Genomic DNA, 12045 nt, shown 5'->3' with positions numbered 1-12045 from the left:
AGAGAGTATCTCATCACGTGATTGAAGACTACTTCTCATAACATCTTCTGCTTGTTCTGCACGCCTTTTCCGAGAAGGCTTTGGGACAGTAGAGGCTTGTGGAGCATTGGAGACTCGTGGACCATTAGAGGATGAGGGAGCATCTGGTTCAGGATTGGTTTGCCTTGCTGGAGGATCGGTTTGCCTTGCTTCAGATGCGGCATCATCATTCTCTACCTCCATATTGTCTAACTCATTTTCACCTTGCTGAGCACTCCACCCTTCTGCTCCACTTACATGAACCCCACTGAAAATCTGTTCCATTAGATCTGCATTTGCCACTAGTTTACCTTTGTATTTTCTAGCTCCAGGCCATTCCTATAATCAAATAACAACCATCACTCATGATACTTTGATAAAAAAAAAATCTAACATATTCTAATGGGTTTGGTATATACCTTACAACGCTGCTCCCACCAATCATCACTCATGTCTATTGAGCCATCTGGATGATATCCCAGTCCAGTTCTATTGTGAGTCAATCTCTTGATAGCTCCATATTGCTTCTTGCAAGAGTTGAACTTGTTCCTAAACTTTATCCATGGATGCCTCACCCCATATATATCATAAAACTTGTCTGCAATTGTCTTTCTCGCAGTTTCATGGAGAACTTTATTTTTCACATTGCCTTTCAGTTCTTTCTTCAATTCTTAGTTGAAGCACAAACCGTGTTTGTTCATCACTCCACAATACAGTCTATGAACAACACAAGAGGACCATCTAAGTCAAGACTAAACTAAATTCAATGCATTAAGACCATATCTAAGTCAAGACTAAACTAAATTCAGTGCGTAAAGACCATCTAAGTCAAGACTAAATGCAACACAGAAACACCAAAATAGAGTGTTGAGAATGACTTACATCACTTCCAGGGACAGATGCCATTGAAGCTTGAACATATAGTCCCTGAAACAAAAATAAAAACAAAAGCATGAAGCACAACAAAACAAACACCATGCTTAATTTTTTTTTATGGGTCTATGGGAATACACAACTACAATAAAACAGTAAACAACACAAATACACAGCAAGAGAAAAGAGAACAGAGCTCAACACAATAAAACAGAGCAGTGAGAATTCATTAGAAATGATTTCGCCATTAGAAATGAATACATTTCTCAACAAACCAACACACAAGAGACATTAGAGATCTCCCATAACATTAAAAATCTCACATAACATTTCAAGCTTTAGAACAGACTCTCTAGTATCCTGCAAACATCAAAGAAGATGAAGCTTACCAGAAGGAAGCCGAGATGCTTTAGAACAGAGACTGTGTGAGAGATACCATCAAAGCTCCATTCTTTCTGCTAAGAAAAACAAAACAAATGAGATTTCCAAAAGGTTACCAATAGAGAGAGAGAGAGAGGGAGAGACTGCGTGAGAGAGAGAGAGAGAGAGAGAGAGAGAGAGAGAGAGAGAGAGAGAGAGAGACTGCGCCGACGCCTAATCTCGACCTCGGTTTACGAGAACCCCACCGTAGCAGAGGAGTATTCGCGGCGGACTCTACCGTTCCGGCGTGCTTGAGGCGCAGAAGAAGCTCCACCACCACCGCGTCTTCCGTCAGAGCCGCCGTCACCCACTCGTCTTGCGTAACTGCCGCCGGTTTCTTCATCGAAATGGACACTGATAAAACTCTCGGATACAGAAACAGCGATAGAGAGAGAGAGAGAGAGAGAGAGAGAGAGAGAGAGAGAGAGAGAGAGAGAGAGAGAGAGAGAGAGAGAGAGAGAGAGAGAGAGAGAGAGAGAGGAGAGAGGGAGAGAGAGAGAGAGGAGAGAGAGTGAGAGAGAGAGAGAGAGAGAGAGAGAGAGAGAGAGAGAGAGAGAGAGAGAGAGAGAGAGAGAGAGAGAGAGAGAGAGAGAGAGAGAGAGAGAGAGAGAGAGACTTACCAATAGAGCTTGAGAGAGGGAGAGACTGCGTGAGAGAGAGATGGGTTCGAGAGAGAGACTCTGTGAGAGAGAGAGATGGGTTCGAGAGAGAGAGACTGCCTGAGAGAGAGAGAGACAGAGAGAGAGGGCTGAGAGAGATCAGAGGTTCATGGTTGCAGAGATCTGAGGTTGAAGAGAGGAGGATGAAGAGATACGACGATCTAGGTTAAAAAAAATTAATGGCAAAACTTTTATAATTTTTAAAATAAAATAAGGGTATTACCGACTTTTAGCACTTTTGGATGAGTTTGCTGTAGTTGGAAGCGTTCAAACATCTCATCCAGAAATCCCGAAAAATCCGGATGAGTTTTCAAAATTAATCTGGATGCCGCGTCCAACTTAACCTCCTATTTCGCGCCAAACGAACATCGATCCGCGTCTGCGTCTGGATGCCGCGTCCAGTTTACGAAACGAACAGGGCCTATCATTATCATAAGAAGGATGAGGAAGAACCATCTACCCAAAACCTGTCACATGGTTATTTGATTGTTATTTCATATTCTTGCCTAATTTTAACCATGATTGTCTTGCCACTATTTTAGAATAACTCTTGCTTGGTAAATGATGTTATAAGTATCTGATTGGTTGCATGATGATTTAGTTTGTAACCAACGGTGAAAGAATCTACAGCTCTTTACTAAATATTGGATGTAATTACTGCATTTGTTAAGATACTCACTCTACTATGTTGTTCTATAGAAGAAGCATCAAACTCTGAATATTTTCTACTTCATGCTATCTATCACATGATGGTTTTCATAATGTTACAACTGAGTTTTCGTATTCTTGAGTATGATAAAAGCGGCTTTAAGCTATTAGTATTGCTCGAAGAAACACATTGGGCCGAGGGTTAAGATCCCATCTCTCATATATGCGACTGTGAGCTTGTGTGTGTTTTAGTTGCATTAGTTAATATCAATGTGAAAAGTCTCAAGGTATATCAGTATCCAACACATACTCGAAACATATTTCATTATATCTTTGTAGTTTTTCATACTTTAACATGCAGCAATGGGAAGGCCTGTTGGAGATGCTGCCTAGCTGGGTTCCAATTTGCAAATCTCTAGTGGTCTTGATTTTCTTCAAGTATCAAGCATATATCTCTTCTGTTTTGTTTTTGCTAATGATTTGGTTCTGTAATAATCTGTATTAAAATCAGGGGCCAAATATATTGTCACAAGCCAAAAGCCCATGATATGAAGTGTTAGTTTGTCAACTTTGTTACATTAACACTTGAACGATTATCGTTTGAAGAGGAAAAATAGTAAATTATAAAAACTCCATAAGAGATCTTAGGTGTTCAATTTGGATTTAGATTTAATTTTGGTTCCTTTTTTTTTAAATTTCAAGTTTTTGGTTTATAAAAAGGGAAATTCTACTAAATAGATATTTTCAAGTTTTGGTCACAAAAATAGAACACAAAGAGGAAAATGACCAAAATGTTTCATTTAATAGGTAAAAAGACCCTAAATATATAAAAAATAAAATTAAAAATAAAATTTTATAGTTTTAGATTATATGTTTTGAAATTTGTTTTTTTTTTCAAATTTTCTTTTTATAATTCGAAAATACTTTTTGAAACTATTTTTAAAATTTTTATTTTAAAATTTTTAATATTTATTTTTATTTTATAAAATTTTAAATCTCAATTCCAAATCTCCACCCCTTAACTCTAAACCCTAAGGTTTGGATTAGTTAACCCTAGGGGTATAAATATATATTTACCTCTTTAATGAAAGTCATTTTGATCTTTAGAGTCTATATCTGTGACATAAACTTTTTTAGTGCTATCCTAAGGTATTTCCCTTATAAAAATTAACCATCATATTAAAATCATATCTACATTAGTTTGGCTTAATTTATATATTGTCCGTCCTCGATCTATTTGATTTTATACCACCAAATCATAAATATATTTAAATTTATAATATTTTATATGATTAGAAAACAGATAATATTAAACACACAAATATATTTTCAGTAACCTAATTTTAAATAGAATGGTATTTCTGTTTGGGCAATTCTCTCAAATAGCCATTTTTAAGTTTTTGTCATAAAAATAGCTCTAAAAAAATAAGATGAATAAAATAGCCCTTTTTATTTTGAAAGTTTTAATATTTTTTTTAAAAAAATTTGAACTCATCCCAAAACCCAACCCCTTAACTCAAAACTTAGATTTGTTAACCATAACGGTATAAATGCATATTTACCTTTCAATAAAACCGCTTTTGGTCATTTTTCTCATTGGAGGTTTATTTTTGTGAAAATAAATTAAAGATGGCAATCTAAGGGAATTTTTCTATTCTGGTGTTTTATATAAATATAAAAAAATAATAAAAAGATTAATAATTATGATAATTTCCATAAAATAAACATAATAAAAGTTAGTGATATCAAAATATTTTAATTAACAAAATTTAACATAAAATAAATATGTCATCGAAAAATTGTTTATTTGTTTGGTGAAAATGAAAAAATATTAACCTTCGGAAAACATTTAGTTTATTTAGTTTGGTGAAAATGAAAAAAAAATAACCTTCGGAAAACATTTTCATTAAAATCAACGGCTAATACGGTATTTTTAAAATAAGTTATATATATATATATCAATTATATTATATAATTTATTAGATATCTAAATTACTATCTTTAAAGTAATTTTTTATTGGTTTATTCGGATTGATTGGTTTATAACCGAATTCTATCCATGTACTGCGATTTAGAAAAAAAAAACATTTGATTTATATGATATTGGCAGATCCAAACCACTTTCTTTATTTTGGTTTAGTTCATTTTAGTTGGTTCATGTTTATCGTATTAAACATCACAATTTATTATTCCCTCTGTTCCTAAATATAGGATGTTTAGAATAGTTTTTATGTTCCACTATGTAGGATGTTTTCATATTTCTAGGTAGTTTTAAGTTTGTCAAAAACTGTGTAACCAATCAAATTTAATAGTTCTATTTTGTAATTGGTTGAATAGTTTTTAATTTAAAATTTTAATGATAGTTTTTAGATTAAAAGTAACTTTCTTAATAAGTGTGTTTTACCTAAAAAATCTTATATTTAGGAACAGAGTGAGTAGTAATACTGTGAGATGGTTTTCAAAACCGACTCTTTCAACCGCTCAGACATCCATCCCCTTTTCTTACCTACTTTGACTCAGATCTTCGGCATACCTCATACAAGATATGCACATGAAAGGATATTCAATCAAAACAAGTAAATTTCTTCACAGTTTGGCTGTTCGGGTGAAACAAGAGAAACAAATATATCAATAACTAAAATTTACAAACGTTTGTGTCACCAAACTTAACTGCATCGTTTGCCTCTTCTCCCTTTTGTTCTGCATCTTTCCTTTGCAATTAATAAATAGTGATTTCCTTCAATTTTTCCTTTGACCCACTAAAATTTATGTCTACAACGATTATCGTAGTGATTCACAAACAAAATATATGACCATCCACTGAAAACCCTACAGGCACTAACCACTATTAAATGGATCAAATAAGAATTTCGAACTCATTAGAAATAAAAGATACAAACCCGGCGCGTAGCGCCGGCAAACCACTAGTTGTTGTAAAACGAAGGTTTGAGAATCAAATGTTTCTATCTATCATTAATGAATAAGTGTTCCTTTATATAGGAGATTACAAGATAAGTAAAATGGAAAGTATCCAAAACCTAAACTCACTAGGATTAGAAAAACTACTAATACATAATAATGGAAAGATAACAATTACAAGGAAAAGGAAAGATAGTTTCTTTTTCTCCAAGCCGCCTCTCTCTCTCACTCTAAGTCGTGGCCGACTCTCTCTCTAGGTGTATGGGCCGGTTATGGATCGGGCCGGTTATGGACATCCACTAATTGATTTATAACACTCCCCCTTGGATGCCATAACCATTCAGGGATTGTAATACGCTTAGTGTTGCCTCATTAAAACCTTATCATGAAAAACCCAGTGGAACAAAAACATGATGAAGGAAAAAGAGTACAACACGTACTACTCCCCCTGATGTGGACCTCAGTGGAGGTTTCTTCAGTCTGCGCATTTGATGCGTGATCTTTCCTGAACGTGCAGGTAAGCAGTAAACAAATCAGCCAAGTTCATTACTGAACCGCAATTGGATTACTTTGACCTTTCCGGTCTCTTCTCATGTCTTCTGACATCGTGTGTGCATGGTCAAGAAGTGGACCTTTGGCTGTCGACTACTCTTAATTAGGTCGGACAGACTAAACACACTGTGGACAATATATACTGAGCACGATACTTATGAACTTATAGTCTCAGGTCGTAAACCGATGTTCCGGTGTATCTACTACACGGATGTGTACCAATGTCTCTGTTCATAGATCTTTCTTTATTATCATCGACTATGCACTAATCGGATCGATCCATATTGAGTCATAGACTTCTTCTATACATGTTTATAACTTGTCTCATGAGTGTTCTAGATCAAGATGTGATCAATGATTATTGCTGTAATGAGTTTTATAATCTCATCAAGCTATGGCTCTTCGGCCGAACACACTCATGGATCTCGATCAGTAATCTCTCTTGCATTCGGTAATGCTATTGCAGTCTTTTATCCATACCTTGATGGTGTCCCATGACCTTTGTTGTCGTGGATCATACCACGCACCGGAAGATCTATTAGGTCATGGACCTCGACTACACGAGCTTATGGACGGCAATCATGATGGCTGATCTTTCTTTTCTACTAGCCATGATCAAAGAAGAAGGGCCAGACACCTCTAGCCAGACAGATTTAATAAATAATCTGTATCAACCAATTAACTTCTCTTTAGGCTGGTTTAGTATAAAGTAAACACAAGGAATTCAAATCTATTTTATAAGTATATGTATGGACTGAATTTGGATTGTCCTTATACAATTCCTTTATATAATATATGCAGCTGCTTTGTTTCAGTCCATGAACAACTTAGGAACAATGTTGTTCTTTATCCATGACCAACTTAGGAACAATGTTGTTCTTTATCCAGTGATCCATATGCTGCTTACTACATCTTTGTATCTAATTTCTTTCTTATGACCAGACCTTTGTCAATTTCGAAAATATGTAGCAGCGTCCACCACATAGGAGTTTATCTCCTTATAATCTGTTCCTTTGGTCTTTGTGAGTATCCTTGTGTAACAAGCTATGATCGAATGCTGTTAGTAGGAAACATGAACACCTTTAGACCACGTGATCATGTACCATATCTCACGGTTTCTTTTCCCTCACAAGACCCATCTATTTCACTGGTTGATTAGATGGCGTTTCTGTATATATGTATGGCCAATACGCCTATCTCTTCTTTAGATACTTTAAACCCCACGTTTATCTTTTCAATCTAATATTTAGTCTTTATGAGTACTCTTTCGTGAGTTCATGATCCTCGTTTATATCTTTAAACTCAAGTGCTACTACTTTATGTATCCTTATACAAATATAACTCTCATGTGTCGACACTTATATATGTGTGGTTCCATTGTGTTCCAGACATGGTCAAATCGATTTGAGATTTCATTATCCAGGACCTTTGTTACCTAGTAGCTTGGCGTCCCAAGCTACATGGTTTGGTACCTTAGATGTTTAGCTGCGCAGCCTTTTCTCAATGTCTGGTATGGTTTCTATTTTGACCTCGGATCTGTATTCTATGCACCTTTTCTTTCTGAGGTTCCTTATCTTATGGAACACTTTGGTCTATCTTGTATAGACTCTGTAGCAACTTGACTGTGTCTCTAGGACATCAGATTTCGTTTGGTGCTAAGCTGGTTATGACTTAGTCATTCTTTTCTTTTTTTTTCGGGTCAGTGTCTGGCATCTAGATTAGCTAGCTTTGTATAATCTTTCTTTGGACGTCTTAAACCATACTTTTAATCTGAGGATCTTCCCAAGACAATGATGGTTGATACCATTCTATTTCTCTTATCATTCTTTTAATCTTTACCAGCTTATAACTTTCTCCTTTTAATGTTGGATAGTCGGATTCATTAGTCATGCAATCCGTGCACCTGGCCTTAATCTGATCACTCATATTTGGCTCAAGGTCTCTTAAAATGTGGGAGAAAGACATACTTTTATCCAACATATATTCCCAATCCTCTTCTGAGGTTCCATCTTAGACGGCACATATGTCTGTGGTGGTTTATTCAATAGTCTCTTAAGATGGTATTTGTCTGGCTCATGACCCGTATTCAATCTGAGATGGGAATATCTATGCTCACTTATATGGCCTGATGCATATTAACCTTACATACATGTAAAACTTGTGATGTCCCTAAGCTTTATAGACTTTAGAGTTTGAACCTTATAGATAATGGCTTATACGGCCGAACCTTTGTAGGTAAATGGCCTTTGCGGCTGAGCCGTTTATAGCATGGTCATAGACCATAGTAGTACACGAATTTGTAGTATTGATCATGTGTGATCATGGATCACGGTTTTATCCTCTCTCCTCCTCATGAACATACTATAATTTCGTGATGCTTAGGACAATAAAGCCTCATGAGTTTCCCTTGTGTACATGTTACATAACGTGAGATCTTATGGGATAACTCTGTGTGCCTATTCAATATCAATCTTTGCATCAAGTTTAGACCAGGATGGCTAATCCGGTCATATAGTGTATAATTTTCGTGGGGTATACCAATCTGGTTGCCATGGCTTTTGCCTTTATCATACTGATCTTTGCATAGTCTAGATCAGTAGAGAATGCATGTATAGTTTCGATCGCTCTTTGTTTCCTTTGCCCATTGTTTCTATATGGAAACCATTATCATATATCTTATAAACTCAATGGGCTTCTATGGGTGGATATAGAGCATTAGGTCTTTTATGTGTGCTCTTTTTAGGCACTACTTAGCCTCTTTAGGCGCCAATGTACTAAGTCTAGCCGTAGCCCTTTAGGCAATTCTATACTGGTCGCAGGCCCTTATCTGACTGACTATACCCGCAACATTGCCTTATATATTGGCGTTTTCTTAGTCATATCTAAAATAATTCATTTATTTTATAATATAAGTTCTTAATTCAAGAAAATCACAAACATAAAGCAAAGCAAACACATAAATCGAAATCAACATTATTCTTTTTAGACAATCAGATGTTTTAGCCTAATGATTCCCCATTACATATCTTATGGCACACTGACTTGGTCGAGTGTGGTGGCTTAGAAATGCCACGGCCTCCTCTCCCTTAACCATGGCCAAAACTGGGTCCACAACCACGGTTATAGTGATTCATATGTACATGGTCGTATAAGGTAGTTTGGCTATGCCCACGTCCTTTCCATTCATCACGGTTACAGCCGTATGGTTTATCATGATGGACGTGGCTGCTTTCTTTAGATTTTTTTTTTCTTTTCCTCTGCAGCCTCATTGGCTTCTGGTAAGCAAGCCTTCTGGCTAAGGTTTATGCCTCACGGCCAAGAAGAAGCCACACGGCCATGAGGAAGCCACACGGCCAAAACAGGAAAACAAGCTGCACGGCTAATGATTCAATTCAAGATCAATGCATATAGTTTCTTGTGTAATTGCAATCCTAGCATAGATGCATTCTATCAGTTTATACAATGTACTCAACACAAGCAAGCTAATCGGCCAAGCAAAGAACAATCATACTTGATTTCAATTTCAATTTCAATACCGTTCTAACATGAGATTCTATGTGCAATTGCAATCAATCAATGTGATTATGTTTAGGTATGAATACAACAAGGCCACACGGCCACAAATATGATTATGTCTAGAATAGTTTAAACTAATCCTATAGTTTCAGATTTCAATTTTAAACAATCTAAACTACATCATTAGGGTTTTAGTTTAAACTTGCCAATCAATTCAGATTTCAAGATTCAAGTTTAAACAATGATAATCATAGTTCTAGGTGATCAATCAATAAAACAAAGTTTCAAATTCCAAACAATTAAAATCGATTTTTCAAATTAGGGTTTTGGGAATTCGATTTGATCTTAGATCAAGGGAGTTTAATTTTGAGATTCAAAAACCTTCAAGGTTCTGATTTTAATTGATCAATGGATCAAATCTCGATTTTAGGGTTTGGATCGAACTTATAGAGTTTCGATTTACTCATAGGGTATTGATCTATTATCCTATGGCTTTCATCTTTTTAGAGATTATATTTTAGGTTTTCAATCTTTACAAAACAACCAGATTCGATTCATGTTTTCAGATTTCGAATTACCTTTAGGGTTTTGAAGATTGTAGAACCGCACCAACAAGAGAACCTCGAGCTGGACGATCGGACGCGAGCTGGAACAAGCTGGAACGCGAGCTGGAACGGCACGCGTCTGATCGGGAACGCGAGTTGTAGCTGTCCGGGATGCAAGCTGAGAACAGATGAAGCTGAGGTTGAGTTCGTCTAGTATCAGGAACGCCTTAGGGTTGGGGCTGATCGGATGAACACGAGCTGGAACGCTTGCAAGAACAAATTAGGGTTCCAAAGCAAATCGGTGCGCTCTGTATCGGTGCGTGAGGGCGCGTCAGTGGTCAGATCGACAAACGGTTTACACTGACTGATTCGTCTCGGCAAGAGATTCGATTTGATATCTTGATCGTTTTCTGGATCCTTACGGTTTGGGAGAACGGCCTCTTTGAAGTTCCAGGACAGATTCCTCTTCATTTAGGGTTTTTAGGGTTTTTAGTGATTTTGGTTTTAGGCTCAGGGTGTTAGAGGCTATCGTGATGATAACGTGTTGTAAAACGAAGGTTTGAGAACTGAATGTTTCTATCTATCATTAATGAATAAGAGTTCCCTTATATAGGGGATTACAAGATAAGTAAAAAGGAAAGTATCCAAAACCTAAACCCACTAGGATTAGGAAAACTACTAATACATAATAATGGAAAGATAACAATTACAAGGAAAAAGAAAGATGATTTCCTTTTCTCCAAGCTGCCTCTCTCTCTTTCTAAGTCGTGGCCGACTCTCTCTAGGTGTATGGACCGGTTATGGACCGGGCCGGTTATGAACATCCAATAATTGATTTATAACAATTATGCCATAAATAAACAAACACTAACTAGGATCCCCTCAGTGCCACATAATAAAATAACAAATAAAAAGTTAAAAACTAAAATATAAAAATATCAGTTCCAACTTCTTTTTCTGATATGATCATTAACCAAACTTTTAAAAATTGACAATGTAACCAATTCTTTTGAAATAGAAAATTTTTTTTTACAAAATAGATCGATATTTCTCTGTCCAGAAAAAAAAACTATTTTTCTGATTATCATTAGTAAACTAGTGTAACAGAGTCTTATACAAAATATGTAGATATTCCAACTATTCTGAAACTGAGTTGCATATATGTAAGCACGGTTCATTCTCTGAAAATACAAAAACATTCCAGTCTCTCTTTCTCTATAACGTATGAGTTTTTTTTTTCTAAGCGAAATTCCCTAGAATAACATTTTTTAAGTTTTTGTCATAAAAATAGATTTCAAGAAAGAAAATGACCAAAATAAGTTTTATTAAAAGATAAAAATATTTTTTTACAATAAGATTAACTAATGTAGACTTATGGTTTAGAGTTAAGTGGTGGAGTTTTGAGGATAGAGTTTCAAATTTAGAAAAAATAAAAATTAAAAATTTTAAAATAAAAATTAAAAATTTTCTAAAGCTATTTGGAAAGTGTTTATAAAATATTTTTCCGCTGATTTTAAAGTAAATAAATTAATTTTAATTTAATTATTTATATGTGTATGAGCACGGGAAAAGCATCTAGCAAACAATTATTTGGTAAAACTAGTTTTTTTTATAATTTAAGAAATCCGCTAAAAAAGAATCTTGATTAGCAAATGTAACAATTATTTTAAGAGAAAATTGCTAGAATGTTATAGAAAAGTTGGTTTATGACTAAAGTGTTATACATCTTTTTTAAATTACTAGAATTTTTGTATACCTCTAGTAAATGACAATAATGGTCTTTGGTTAGTTTTTTTAATTGAAACTATTTTAAAACATTAAATTCATATCATTAATTAATTATCCATATCAGCAATAGAGAACAATCAACTGTCTCTTTAATTACATAAACGTTG

The sequence above is a fragment of the Brassica napus genome, chromosome C6, assembly GCF_020379485.1.
Source record: "Brassica napus cultivar Da-Ae chromosome C6, Da-Ae, whole genome shotgun sequence".
NCBI lineage: Eukaryota > Viridiplantae > Streptophyta > Magnoliopsida > Brassicales > Brassicaceae > Brassica > Brassica napus.
Note: the sequence above shows the minus strand (reverse complement) of the source record.